Source organism: Bombus flavifrons, chromosome 10 (genome assembly GCF_040668555.2).
Source record: "Bombus flavifrons isolate JBK064 chromosome 10, iyBomFlav1_principal, whole genome shotgun sequence".
NCBI lineage: Eukaryota > Metazoa > Arthropoda > Insecta > Hymenoptera > Apidae > Bombus > Bombus flavifrons.
In genome coordinates this window covers 8,802,874-8,816,205 of record NC_138451.1, presented here as the reverse complement: position 1 = coordinate 8,816,205, position 13,332 = coordinate 8,802,874, and the positions used below count along the sequence as shown (strand labels likewise).

Genomic DNA, 13,332 nt, shown 5'->3' with positions numbered 1-13,332 from the left:
CGGCTTGATTTTGCATATTTCTATCTATTGCATATTTGCAGTACTTCTCGTAAAGAAGTTTTATAGTCATGAGACTTTGAGTATGTCGTTGATACTTTTTTCACACACCTTTCATTACATTAGAAAGTATCTTTCTACCTAAATCTTTTCGACAATCTTAACTGTTTAATTTAGCCGTGCCCGGTTGACCGAACGACGTACAGACTAAACGCTGAAAAGGTTAATTTAGGCCCGGCTGACCTAAATTGTTCCGCGGTCCACCTGGAACAACTGAACTTTCTTCGAGCTCCTTACTAAATAAAACAATATTTCAAAGATTAGAACAATCAGAAGTCATGGCAAATAGCATAAACGCGTCAAACATCGTAGTGCAAATAGAGAAACTGATTCCAATAGATAAATGAATGTTCTTCGAGGTATAAATGGTACACTGTTCATAGTATGTATACTGTTAGCAGCTAACTATGCGAAACACGTTCAGCATCTTGAGAAGATGACGTGGCCGAAGTTCAATTTTGATGACAAAGAAACGACATTTGTCAAGTCAGTTAGCCGACAATCCTCGGTTTCATCGTTTCCAAGCGAAGGACGCTTTCACCCTGTCATTAGAATCGACAAACTCACGACGACCGCTGCTCGAGAAAAAAATCTGCATACTTCGATGAGTGAAAGAATCGATGAGTTATGTAATTAGAAGAGTCGCGTCACCAAAGAGGTTACGGTAGGAGAAAAACATTTTTATTGAATTATTATTTAATATTTTAATTAAAAATTGAGAATATCAAACGAAGTGGCACGTATACAAATTATGGGAGAATATTCGAAAGATTTCGAGATCTTGTTAGAAGAGTAAGAGACTGGTAATAGATGTAGAAGCTGTGAAGTATAGATTCCACGTGACAAAGATGTAGATATTAATTTCTATTATTTACTAAGTAATCTATGTACTGGACTAATTGAATGAATTAATTGTATTAAACTTCATTAACCACTAACATTATCTCTGATTCTATCGTACGTTTAAACTATGCGATTTAATGTATACTGTAATGTATAATATAATGTAATTTAAATTCATTCCTATAGCATTTCGCAAAAAAATAATGTTTCGCAGAATCGGAAATGATGGAAATCGAGTGAAAGATGGTAACAAGAAACGGTTCGGTAATTCAATGAAAAAGGGAAATTCATTTTTACCGAGCTGCGAAAAGCAAGCACTCTTGGACACTTGAACCGTGTCGTTGCCAAATCTTTGGAATACAAGCAGCCGCGCCTGTTTGCCTAGCAGAAAAACTTTCACTCCTTTGCTGAAGAGTATTTCTGAAGAATCACAGATAAGAATCACGTTTCCGAGCAAAAGCGTACAAATTCTATTTCTCTATCTTCTAATTATATGAAATTAATTATTCTGGAATTTATTTCCCAGTTATTTAACGTTGTCACGAAACTCTATCCCCTCTCTGTTGAAATCACAAACTTCTCAAATAAATATCAAATTCCTTTCGTTAGTACGATACATGAAAATACGGAAGTCCTTTTTGCTCCGCTGTATTGTTAACTATACACTATCTTGAACCTTTTAGTGTCCGGATATAATTTCTATATTTATTTAATAATAAATTACACGTACCAGATTTTGAAGTCATTGTCGCGTTGGAAGTAAAAATTGTTTAATAATCCCAATTTTCTAACACTGACTTCTAGATTGTTTTTAAAAATATTTAAGTACTTATATCCATCTAGAATATCAACTACGAAAACGAGATTTCCAGTATTGTTTGTAACCATACATTCCACGACACTGTAGAACGTCGATCTTTAATATTTCTGAGTTGGATTTGCCCTGGACATAGCGGCGTCCATACAATCCAAATACGTCGTATTTACTTTCATCTGAGAATAGAACTTTATTAGAAATATACCAGAAAGTAGTATATTTATTTATGAATTTATTACTTTCCATATCTTAAACGCCTGGCTCGATTCGTCTTGTTAATAAATGTCAGTTAGTTTTTCTGATCCGCATGTACGGTGTCTGTTTGTAACTATTTCCTCGGTACAACGTATCGTAAACACGTTTTTATCTAATAATTTGTCGATCTGCCTATATTTCCATCTTTGTGTATCCACTTTGTCTGTCTCAATGTTAATATCGGTTTGCTCTCCAATATCCGTGTTTCTGATCTTCTGTAACTTCTTGTCAATACACAAATCAATATTATTCATAGCGAAGCCTGAAGCTCGCTACACGATGTTTCTACAATTAAGTCGACCAATGTTTCCATCGTACGTACAGAAATGTATACAAACTTTTGCTCGCTTAACGTTTAGACGTCCGATTACTTCTGTGACCTTGTTTTTGTATATCATTAGAACGTTTCACAATGTTTACAAATGTTATCGGTTTCGTTTCAATTGTTAGACTATATAATTTTTTTGATACTTGTATCTTATAGTAATTAGAACATTGTTTTCAGGCCTTCAGTCTCAGGTCAGTGTTTGAAACTTTAACAACGAACGTTCGAATATTTTCGCCAGTCACTCTATATATTTATATTACTAATATTTATTTATTATACGTAGAAAATTCTGCAGAGATCGTGATAGAAACTGGTATGTCAACCCAGAGTTAGGTATGAATACAGTGAAAGCATTATACGAGCAATAATATCCAACGAATCACATATGACTTTTTTTCTCTCCTCTGTTTCTTTCCGTTAAAAGATCAGAGTACACATGGTACGAACGCAGTTAGAAATGCAAAATACATAGTACAAATCAGGAATTGTGAAAGGAAATAGAATTTCTGTGGTAGCAGCTCGTACCACGCGTGTTCTTAATTCATAAAGATGCAGCGGATCGACGCTATATAAATGCATCAGTCGCATTACGTACACCCATCGACATTTGTTTAGAATCATTTAACGATGATACTTCTATGTCACGAGGAAAAGAAAGTTTCTGTTCTTATCACATTATGATCATCATTGGTAACACTATGGTCGCTTATCATTTTATTAGGAATGTAATATCTACGAGACTGATCTGTCACATTGAAAATAAGCGTCTCAGATGAGTATTAAATGTTCTTAAATATTCAGAGATCTGTCCGATTAATGCTTATCGTATTAAGATTACGAATATCGAGATTATTATATATATTATAGATGAAATTATTCGCTATGTGTAATAAAATTCGTGTGTTATCGAACTAGAGTAGAATTCTGCTCGTTGAAGCGAAACTTTATTTAGTGCTCTGGTTAACCAAATATGCGCCAATTAAATCCACTTACTTGAACGTGCTGCTGGCTTGTACTATTTGAATAAGAAATCATAAGCAGTGGAGAGAATCAATGAACTTTCATCGCACAAATTTTATTTATGACAATTAACAAATGGAGATTACGATAAGTAGAGTTCGAATGTGCATCGCTTCGATTACGAAATGACAAGACGTCTTTTAAGAGATAAGAAGCGAGGAGGAAAACAGAAGTAAATTATAGTTCTCATAGTTCCTCTATTTCTTCTTTTACTTTTTCAAGACGACCTTGTATTAAATTTGTGTTTTCGCTATGAACGAAATGTAAACGTGCTAAAGATATCGAGAACAAGACGTATATTCATATGATAATCCGTTTACCTAGCATAGTTTTTATGTTGCGAAAGCAGTCCCATGAAATTATTTACATTCATACTGAGACGTCTTGTATACACGCTCTTTGTAGTTAAAGAATCATTATAATAGAAACGTAGATACATTTAGGTACTTTGTATGGATAACTGAAATGCAGTATATATGCATATGTGAGAAAAAAAAGAAGAATGGTCCCATGTTATTCACAATGCATACATTTTTAGCATATGATTGTGTCATTTGTGACAACATATACATTCAGCAGGGTGATAAATAGATATCCAGGGTTCACGTTTTATTAAAAAATGACAATCAAAATATGAAGTGTAAAGAAAACGTATTAGCTTTTCTTTTAAACCAGTACAAGGCCATGTACAGTTATCTACTTTAAGCCGATTCCATAATAAAATTACTTAAAATACTTTTCTGCTTTATTCCTTCAAAAAATCCCCATATTTCCCACGAAAAAGAAGACATTGATATAATCTTAATAAAAAGTATAAATTTCCCTTCTTCTATGTGCCTTAATTTACACAAAATTCATTTTTATAACTGCAAATAGCGGTACATTATATTTCACAAAATTACACATTCAATTCTAAATATCGTACGTTCTTTCCAAAAAACATTCTTCGGCAACTATAACTGTAAAAAAAGAATAATTTTCCACGGTATTTTAACGCGTTTTAGGGAAGAAAAATACGTTAAATAACACGTAATTGATACTTTCTTAACGATAATTTGTTCATACTATTCTATGAACAATCACCGTATGAATTTTAATAGCAGAACCGTTTAATCAATTTGTGAACGCAGTATTGCGCATTCACCTTTTACCAATTAAAGCATTACGCTGAACGTAAGTTGCATAAAACCAACTTGAAACCAGTTATAGACGAAACGAATCCTCCTATCCATCGCTATAAGCGTGCAGCGAACTTTGGCAAATGCTCGAAAATATCTCGGCAGTGTTGTGAGAGCGACCTTGATTCCCTTGGCTGGATTTATTTCGCTTGGAGTACGCGGTCGAAGCGTTCATCGACGGTCATCAGCATCCATGAACGCGACTCTGAGCGATTCCAAAATGTGGGTCGGCCAGAATCGTCGGAGAAAGTGTATTTTCTCACTCCATATGCCTCTTGACATTCGATATCGTTTCTTGAACACTCGTAGCCTATGTTCATCGGTGCAACTCGTGTCTGACATTAACGTGTAAAACGCGATGAAAAGATCTAGAGACGCGTAGATCTTGTTCAAATATAAGTTCAAATATACGGCGTGTTTAATACCTTAGGTAGTTTTTTTTTCAGATAAAACTTTAATTATACGTAATTTCTTCACGATATTGTATATTCAATTAAAGCAAGTCCCATTTTAACGACCAATTATATTGTACAGTGGCTATAAAAAGGATTCGTACACCACGTCATGGATTTATTGTTGTATTAATAAATGCTTTTATTATTGCACTTTTGTACTAATTAATTAGATCCGACTGTAGTAAATTTCGTATCACTAAAACTATACTTTCGTGCGATTATAAAAGTTTCATATTACGGAAATGAAAACTATACTAGCACCTAGTTACTTAGATCTGACTATAACAAATTTCGTATCATTTCGTGTGATTATAGAAATTTGTTTCTATGGAAATTAAATGTAGAACCTAATAATAATAATAATAATAAAAAAAGGAAGATTCGTTGAAAAATGTGGATAGGTACGAATACTTTTTATAGACATCGTAGTTCGCAACTTCAAACGTATAATGTTCAAATATATATCATTGACAATAAGAATTGTCAATTCTAAAATTTCCAAATTCTCGAATTCCTGTGTTGAAACGTACGCGAATTAAGATACGAGTATATCAATACACATGTTCCCATGAGTCTTCAGAAGAGAAGAATTACGGATTTCGTACAATTATCTGTATATTAATGACAATTTTCAATTCTCTCGTATGTATCTTCCATACACGTGCAATTTTAATACACATTGAGCAACATAGACTCTGGTACACGTACACCATAAACGTGTTAACTCGAAAGAGAAATGTTACTCAAACTATCACCGATACTTAACTCCAACAAAAATTACGCGCGGAGTATGTTCATTTTAAGAATTCTATTATCAAAATTGTCTAAGAACCTTGGTGCTATAACCACGCAACTGGATCGTAACAATCGACAGAACCAGAAAGTCCAATATCAACTGCCCAACGACTTGTTGACTAGCGTTCAAGAAAATAGGAGAAGGACAAAGACGCAATGACCTGTGGTGAACCGCTTTATTTCCGTTCATTCATCGTTCGACGTCGTGCTACTTATTGCTGGGCCTATTTGGGAAAGGAAAAGTGGATGACGACGATTGTCAGCCACGATAGAACCTTCGTGGAAAGTTGTCGTGAAATGTCCGCTGACCTTGATTGTTCGAGCTCTGTTGTGTTATCTATCGTAGTGCTGGTCGATGGTCTTTGGAGTTTGTCCAATTGCTAATTATTCGTATCATACAATAATTGATTACATCTGCCAGATTTGGATCCGAATAACGAACTCAGGTTCGATCGTGAGTTTTATTAATCGAGATGGAGGTGAGAAAAGATAGCGAGATCGATGAATTGTTGGCTAAACGCCAATTCGTCTGTGACATTTGCGTAATGACTGATATGATCGACAGAGAATCGTATTTCACGTGGATCATGCATTGTGTAATAAGAGATGTTGCAACAACGTCAGATATACTTGGTACTTGTAAAATCTTTTCAATAAAATACCAACAAATATTCCCAAAATACCTTTTTACGATTTATGGTACTTTAATTCTTGCAAATATGGAACAGGTATACGAAGAAAGTTTTGAATCTCTAAAAGTCTCTTGAACCCTTTTCATTCGACTCTTTTCAGGTTTTCCATGAAAATTACTTAACAGTATATGTTATGGTAATTTGAAATAAATAGGAGAAAATTTCAAGCAGCAGTGAATCGATACAGTGAATACAGAATCAATCAGTACGAGTTTCCGTCACTAAAATTACCAATTACCAAACAGGATTTCAAAGACAATAAAACATCTAAACGTTGGATCATTCAACGCGATCATTCCTGTCACCCTCTAGATCTAGTTTCCAAACAAGGACAGCAGCCTCGTTCAGAATCAGGAAACTAATGGACACGATCATCGAATAACAGGTATACGCTTTAGTAACTTCTCACTAATTGAGCAAGCTATCAAATTCGCAATCATGTTTAAAAATTCGTGAGGTATTTTTGACACTAGGATTTCGACACGATAGCCAATGAAGGAAATACGACCGTGAGATAAAACGATGGGTGCAGGTGTCCCATTCGCCAAAAGGGCTCGCGTTCTTGACCTAAATGTTCATCCTCGACTGAAACCGAAAGGTCTTTGACCATCACGGCCATATTAGACTTCGAATATTTGATGGACAGACGAGTATTGTATCGACAATCAGAAACGGTGTACGTAAGTATGTATATTGAGTAAGGAGAGGGTAAACAGGTTCAAAGAAAGTTTCTTCGCAGTTTCGAGAGGGGAGAAAGATATATGGCTGTGAGCGCTCGAAAGGAATCCAAAGAGAGTCTTCACGAAACTCTTTCGTTGCTCCATTATACGCGAAATTTATGGTATAGAACGTTACTTCAGTTCGAGAAGAAAATGGAAAACCAAGGTTAAGAGGAAACTCTGTGCGTTAGGTTAAATAGAATGCAATTCTAAGAAAATACTGGACATTTTAGAAACCATTCAGTATATTGACCACGGTTAGATTATCAATTTCGTGGCTTTAATAAGTTTTCTATTTAGAAATCACCTATAGTGGCTACAAAAAGTATTCATATCTCTATTTTTCAACGAAGCATTTTTTTTTTATTAAAAAATAAAATTTCATTCTCATAGCGCTAGAATTTTGGTAATAACATGAAAGTAGTGCCAAATGATATGAAATTTAGTTTACCTGTTCAATATATCTTAATATACTCAAGCTTGAATTAATTAACGTGTAAATATTATAATAAATTATATACAAGTACTTTTCGTGGCCACACTGTATCTTTTTCACGTGTCGTTCATTCTTATTAAAAATAAATCTTATCATCCTTCCATTTACAAGAAATAGAAACACTCGGATTAAAATTAATTTCCCTTCAGATACAAAATCTTAATGCTGTAACTATAGAAGATTTCTTCAATAAATTATTCTACAATTATTTTTGTCCACGATTGATCACTTATCTATTTATCCTTCGTTAAAATATGCTGTCATCACGTGTAATCGTAATATTATCCGCGAAGGAAGCAACAGGTTTCTAAACGAGCGTAAGTAGTTTCAGCCAAGCCACGGATGTCTGATCTTCGTCGGATTCTACTACTTCCTCGATACTTATAGGTGCACGCACGTAATATTGCATGCAGGTTTGCAAGGCTGTTCGACCAAGACTCGCTCCATTATGGGAAAGTGGCGTACGTGCCGAAAAGAACATATACATAGGCATGAATTTGAGTCCAGCGACCTTGACATATCAGAAATCCCCTTTCCAATCGGACAGAAAAAGCCGCCAGAAATCAACAGCGTCATCATCGCACTTAAATATAATTCTCTTTTTTTGTCATTTATTTCAGTTGAACAAAGATACAATACTTTCAGTCAATCATAAGCTCAAATTACAAATTGTAGGTTGTTAATTTTTTTCGTTCTATAGATCATTGACTGTGGATTATCGATTCTTTTTCCGATATTTCGACGAATATGATAATGAAGACAAGTTGTCAAATTTACTGACAAAATTCCAATTCGTTTAATTATTAAATTTATCACTGTTATGTAAGGGTAGATATTTCTTAGCAAATGTCACTTAATTTGTCAAATTTCGCTAATAATAATAAGTTTAATAGTGCAAGATAATCCAGACAACTTTTTCATATTTCTGGCAATTTCGATTTCCATATCGTATCTTCATTGCAATTTGAATGAGACTCTAATCAATACCTGGACAATTCGGTCTTTCCCAGTTTCTTCTGTGGAATTGATATATCGACTGGATACTAAATGTTGAAAGCCGAAACGGTGTCTGGCTGCTTATCTTAATTTAAAAGTAGATGCGTCGATTTCACGTTGTGCGCTTACACAATGTCTCAAGATTATACAGAATGCACGAAAATGTCAAAAATTTCTGAAAACTAGTTTTGAAATGTATATTTTAACAAAATTTTACGTTCTTCGATGTTATCTTTAAAATAAGCATCTTTCTGATGAAAAGATAAGTACACGGAGTAGAAGTAGTCTAGAAATAGTACACTTTACTAGCAACTATCGCATTAACCGAATTATTCTGATGACCGATTTCGCAAATTCACTCCACGATTCACTGATCTTATAAGCATGATCTTTTTTTTTAAAATCTACCTTGAAACTTGATGTAATAATAATTATATTTCGTAACACTAATAACATCATACCATACTACGTTCTCATGGAAAATTATGAAATTATATAAGTAGTCTATCTGGGTTAACAAAATTCATATCGTAGATCTGTTGAAACTCACAAAAATCTACAAGAAGTGGAAATGATCAATGTGTCTTCTGAGAAGTTCAATTGTGTCATTATATGGAACAGTATCAAAAACCAACATATCGTCGCTTATCGGATAAAACCGATAAGCCAAATCCTTAAGATACATCAATATACGTGAAATCTTCGTATCTTTCGTTGGTAATCTCTCCAGATAAGGAATCGATCGTTTTTTGTGGAAACGGTTCAGCAACGTCCAAAGAGTCGCCCATGAAATCGATAAAAGATCGTGCAACAATCGCAAGAGCCGGGCCGGCTGGTAGACACCACGAATGTAAGTACGTAGCACGTAATCACGTTCAACTTTTACCGTGATTCGCATTTGGGTATCGAGGGCACCTGTACGCCGTTCCCGAGCCAGAGAAACCGCTTGTTCCGTTGCGTTGTCTCGGGAGAAGGAAGAAACGTTAACTTGTTACAGTCATTGTACCGTGCTCGCTCTAAAAATACGTCTGAACGTTAAATTCGATTAATAAGTTCCTTCGAATGGCAAGACGCACCAGTAGTGTCCTATTTATGGATACGGTCTATGATTAACCTGATTACATGACGACGTTGAATAATTCAAAACACAGTGACAAGAGAAAAATTTGGTAGTACGAAAGTTTGGAATTCGATTTTGGATTCTTCACCGAGGTAGCGGAATTTTCAGTTCTTTTTTCTTTTTCTGATCGTGGGTTTGCAGAATTTTTAAAGAAGCTTTAGACGTATGAAGTATGTTTGTTAGAAGTATATTCGACAGTGGCTCCTTTTCCTTTTGATTGAAGTGTGTGAGAGTTGTTGGGACGAAAGATTCATTGTAACATAGAAGAGACAGAAAATGAGAGATGTTCTGACTTTTTTTTCAAATGACGTCCCAAACATTTATTCACGGAGGCTAGAAAGAGTCAACGACCAATGTTCACGACTCCACCAAACCACAGTCGAGAAAGCAACTGCTACCCAAATTACACTTACCTACTTCGATACAAGAATAATTTTGTTTATGTCAAGGTTGCGGCAATGTAGATACTTAGACACGGAGAAAGTAAATAACGAGCATCGTTAAGTGTTTTAATCATTGTGCAAAAACGTGTTTCTATAGTTTAAGTTTCAACATAGGTAAAACTCAACTACCTGTGGAAACGCCAATTATGCCTATTTGTGGAAATCCTAATTATGACTATATATGGAAATCCTAATTATGGTTATATGTAGAAATCCCAAAACAAGATTATGAACAAATATCCAAGCGAAACTTAGCAGTAGAACATTTCGATTAAAACAATAAAAAACCTAATAATGATCTAAATAGACAAATAACCCGATAATACATAAAAGTATACAATACTCGTTACATTAATTAGGGGATGAAAGAAATCTGCATTAGGTTCTCGTTCCATCACTTGCACTCACGGGCCTATAAATCTCAATAAGTATCTACGATATCTTAATTTATTCTTATCTCGATCTATTCTTGAAATTCATTTTCAAACGTGCAACTCTCGCAATTCCTGGTATTCCAACTGAACCCGCTGCCAACACAAAGAATACCATCGGAATATAAAAATCAGCGATCCTGTGTACGAATGCGCGCAGCTTGTGCGATACATTATAAAAACGCATCCAAACGCATTGTATAAAATCGGAAAATCAAATGAGCCGCTATCGGTACGAGAGTAAAATTGAAAGGCATTTCGAGAGATCCTTTGAACTAGCCAACCGCGTGAAACCTTTCTTCTTCTCTGTTGTCCCCTCCCCAAAAAGAGAATATATTTCTGGACACAGCGAATGAATTTACGAGACAGGACGTGACAGAGAACTCCTTCAGACCTTGGTAGTTGAAGCCATTGTTCGACTACGAATGAGACTCCGCGTTATCATCGTATATGCGCGATGCGACGTCTCCTTCGGCTTCGACGCCTACAGGATAACTTGCCGCGCAAACCATACCGCGGATTTGCATTTCAAAAAATGCGGAAGACACTGTACGGGAAGTCCCGCGTGTTGATATCAACAACAAATCAGCCGTATCTTTTTAAGGGGATGAATAAAGTAGAATTAAACGATTGGTCAAGGAGTGGAGAATTAATTTATGGAGTCAATGAGTAGAAGGATGGATCTTTTGAGGATGAGGATGATAAAGTGTGCGAGAGATATCAGGAGAAATTGAGAAGAAAATTGGAAAAAGTTAAAAGTGTCACACAGAAGAAAAATAAAGGAAAGAAATTTGGTGTTCGAAAGACCAAAATTACATTCCGTTCTTCGCATCGTGGTATCTTTGGATTCGAAAATATTCTATTCATAGATAAGAAGTATCTTCATTTATAGTAAAATAACTTAGAACACAAGAAATATAGATTTGTTTCGACATATCGATTGTGAAAGAGTTAAGAATCCTTTCGTCTTTGAATGAGTAAAGAAATTTCGAAGAGCGAATTTCGTTAATTTTACTTGCTACCCTTTGCAGCAGATCGTCGAGAAGATTTGAACTGCTGAGATATAAAATCCTAGATTCAGTTCACTAAAGTATTCTTCAGTTCTTCTTGCCTCTGTATTAATTCTATTTCTATAAAAATGCATGTAACTTTCCTATTCATGGTTCTTCATAACTTCGAGTTTTCCATAACTTCAAGTACAATAATATAATTAGGGCACGCATGAGAACTTGTAACTGTAAAACTGCTCATCGATTTTGACACAACGCTTCTCAACAGAGTGTGGACGTGGCCGGCAGTACAGATTAGATTAGAAGCAACGGCGTAAATAATGAGTACATGCGCACACGTATATACGTACAAACGTTACTTCGTAAAGATTAAAAAACGCTAAGAAAAGATTTGTTTTTTAACCTTTGCCGAATTGTCCTATTAACTTTTAAATGAACGCAATAAAATAATAGTACACACTGTAAATACACTTACTATATACTATAAATCCTATATTATATATACTGTATAATACTATAAATCCTCTTTTATATCTAAGTTTATTAATTCCCCTTTTAAGTTCTTATACCTACATTTTTCGAGGTCTAAATTTTTTATCCTTACATGGAGCTAAGAAGAATATATTCCTTTTTTTGGGAAGGTCTATTTTTAAACTATCCAAATGTGAGACATATATAACTCAAAGAAATACTTAAACATTTTAAATCATTGTAGACCACATCATCGATAAACGAAAAAAAAAACCGGATGGGATTTGCAAGTATAATACCAGAGGACACAGCATCGTAGCTAGAATTCGTAACCAACTCCAAAAATAGTGTAATTTTTAGATACTTGATTTGTGTGTCAGGTTACAGTACATTTTTAGCATATTGAATTTATACAATCCTGAACAGGTGTTATAGTCAATGGGTCGATCGTGAGACTTCAAATAAGAGATATTAATGTATCATGTATGTAAATTTGTACGAGCAATTTAACATGTAAACTATAAGAGTTAACTAGTCAAACTTCTGTTAAAATAAAATTTCTTCTATCAGATGAATTAAATTTTCACTTTTGATTAGATTCCAATGAAAATTCTTATGAATTATTTATGAATTATAAAACATGTCGTTGTAATAAATAAATTTTTTACAACAGTATTTCTAATACTATTTTTTTAAAATATTGTGGCTACGTATCTCATAAAATAAAAACTACTACATTTTCCATTTTCACAGCTAATGTTACTAAACAGAAAATTTAATGCTATTTAAATATTATTTCAATTCGATATCGTATTTAATTTATACTTTTTATTTTCAAAACAATTTTTCTACTGCTAATAATCCCTAAAGAATTTGTACAGCGTATTTTATCTGTAAAGCTCCAAAAATATAGAAACTAACATCGAAGAAGAAGTCAGTCTTTATACCACAAATACATCGACCAAACTATTTCTTTCAATAAAAGTAAATGATGCTCCTTCGAATACAATCTAAACGAATCCTACTGGAGTGAACACCCTGTGAGTTAGAATTGAATAATAACTGTTACAAGACACATATAAATTATTATACAGGATATATGTCGTTAGTTACCATTGAATGAAGATCATCGAGTAATTAGGAAGGTATCATACGTCACAAGTACGTTTATAGAATACAAGTTTGGCTTTGACATTGTAACCGTAT

The 13,332-nt window shown here is 34.3% G+C and overlaps 1 protein-coding gene across 2 annotated transcripts in view; it reads right to left on the bottom strand.

Annotated features, from left to right (window-relative positions):
* qless (decaprenyl diphosphate synthase subunit 1 qless) overlaps positions 1-13,332 on the bottom strand; it is a 51,778-nt gene that overhangs the window by 29,557 nt on the left and 8,889 nt on the right. The window contains exons 1-2 of one of the 2 annotated variants that reach the window (XM_069122598.1): positions 2,031-2,247; positions 1,742-1,893 (exon numbers count right to left, since the gene is read on the bottom strand). The exons of the other annotated variant lie outside the window; for it this stretch is intronic. The gene's annotated coding sequence lies outside the window, so the exon portion shown is untranslated. Of the gene's footprint in view, positions 1-1,741; positions 1,894-2,030; positions 2,248-13,332 lie in introns of those variants that run through there. 2 annotated transcript variants of the gene reach the window in all.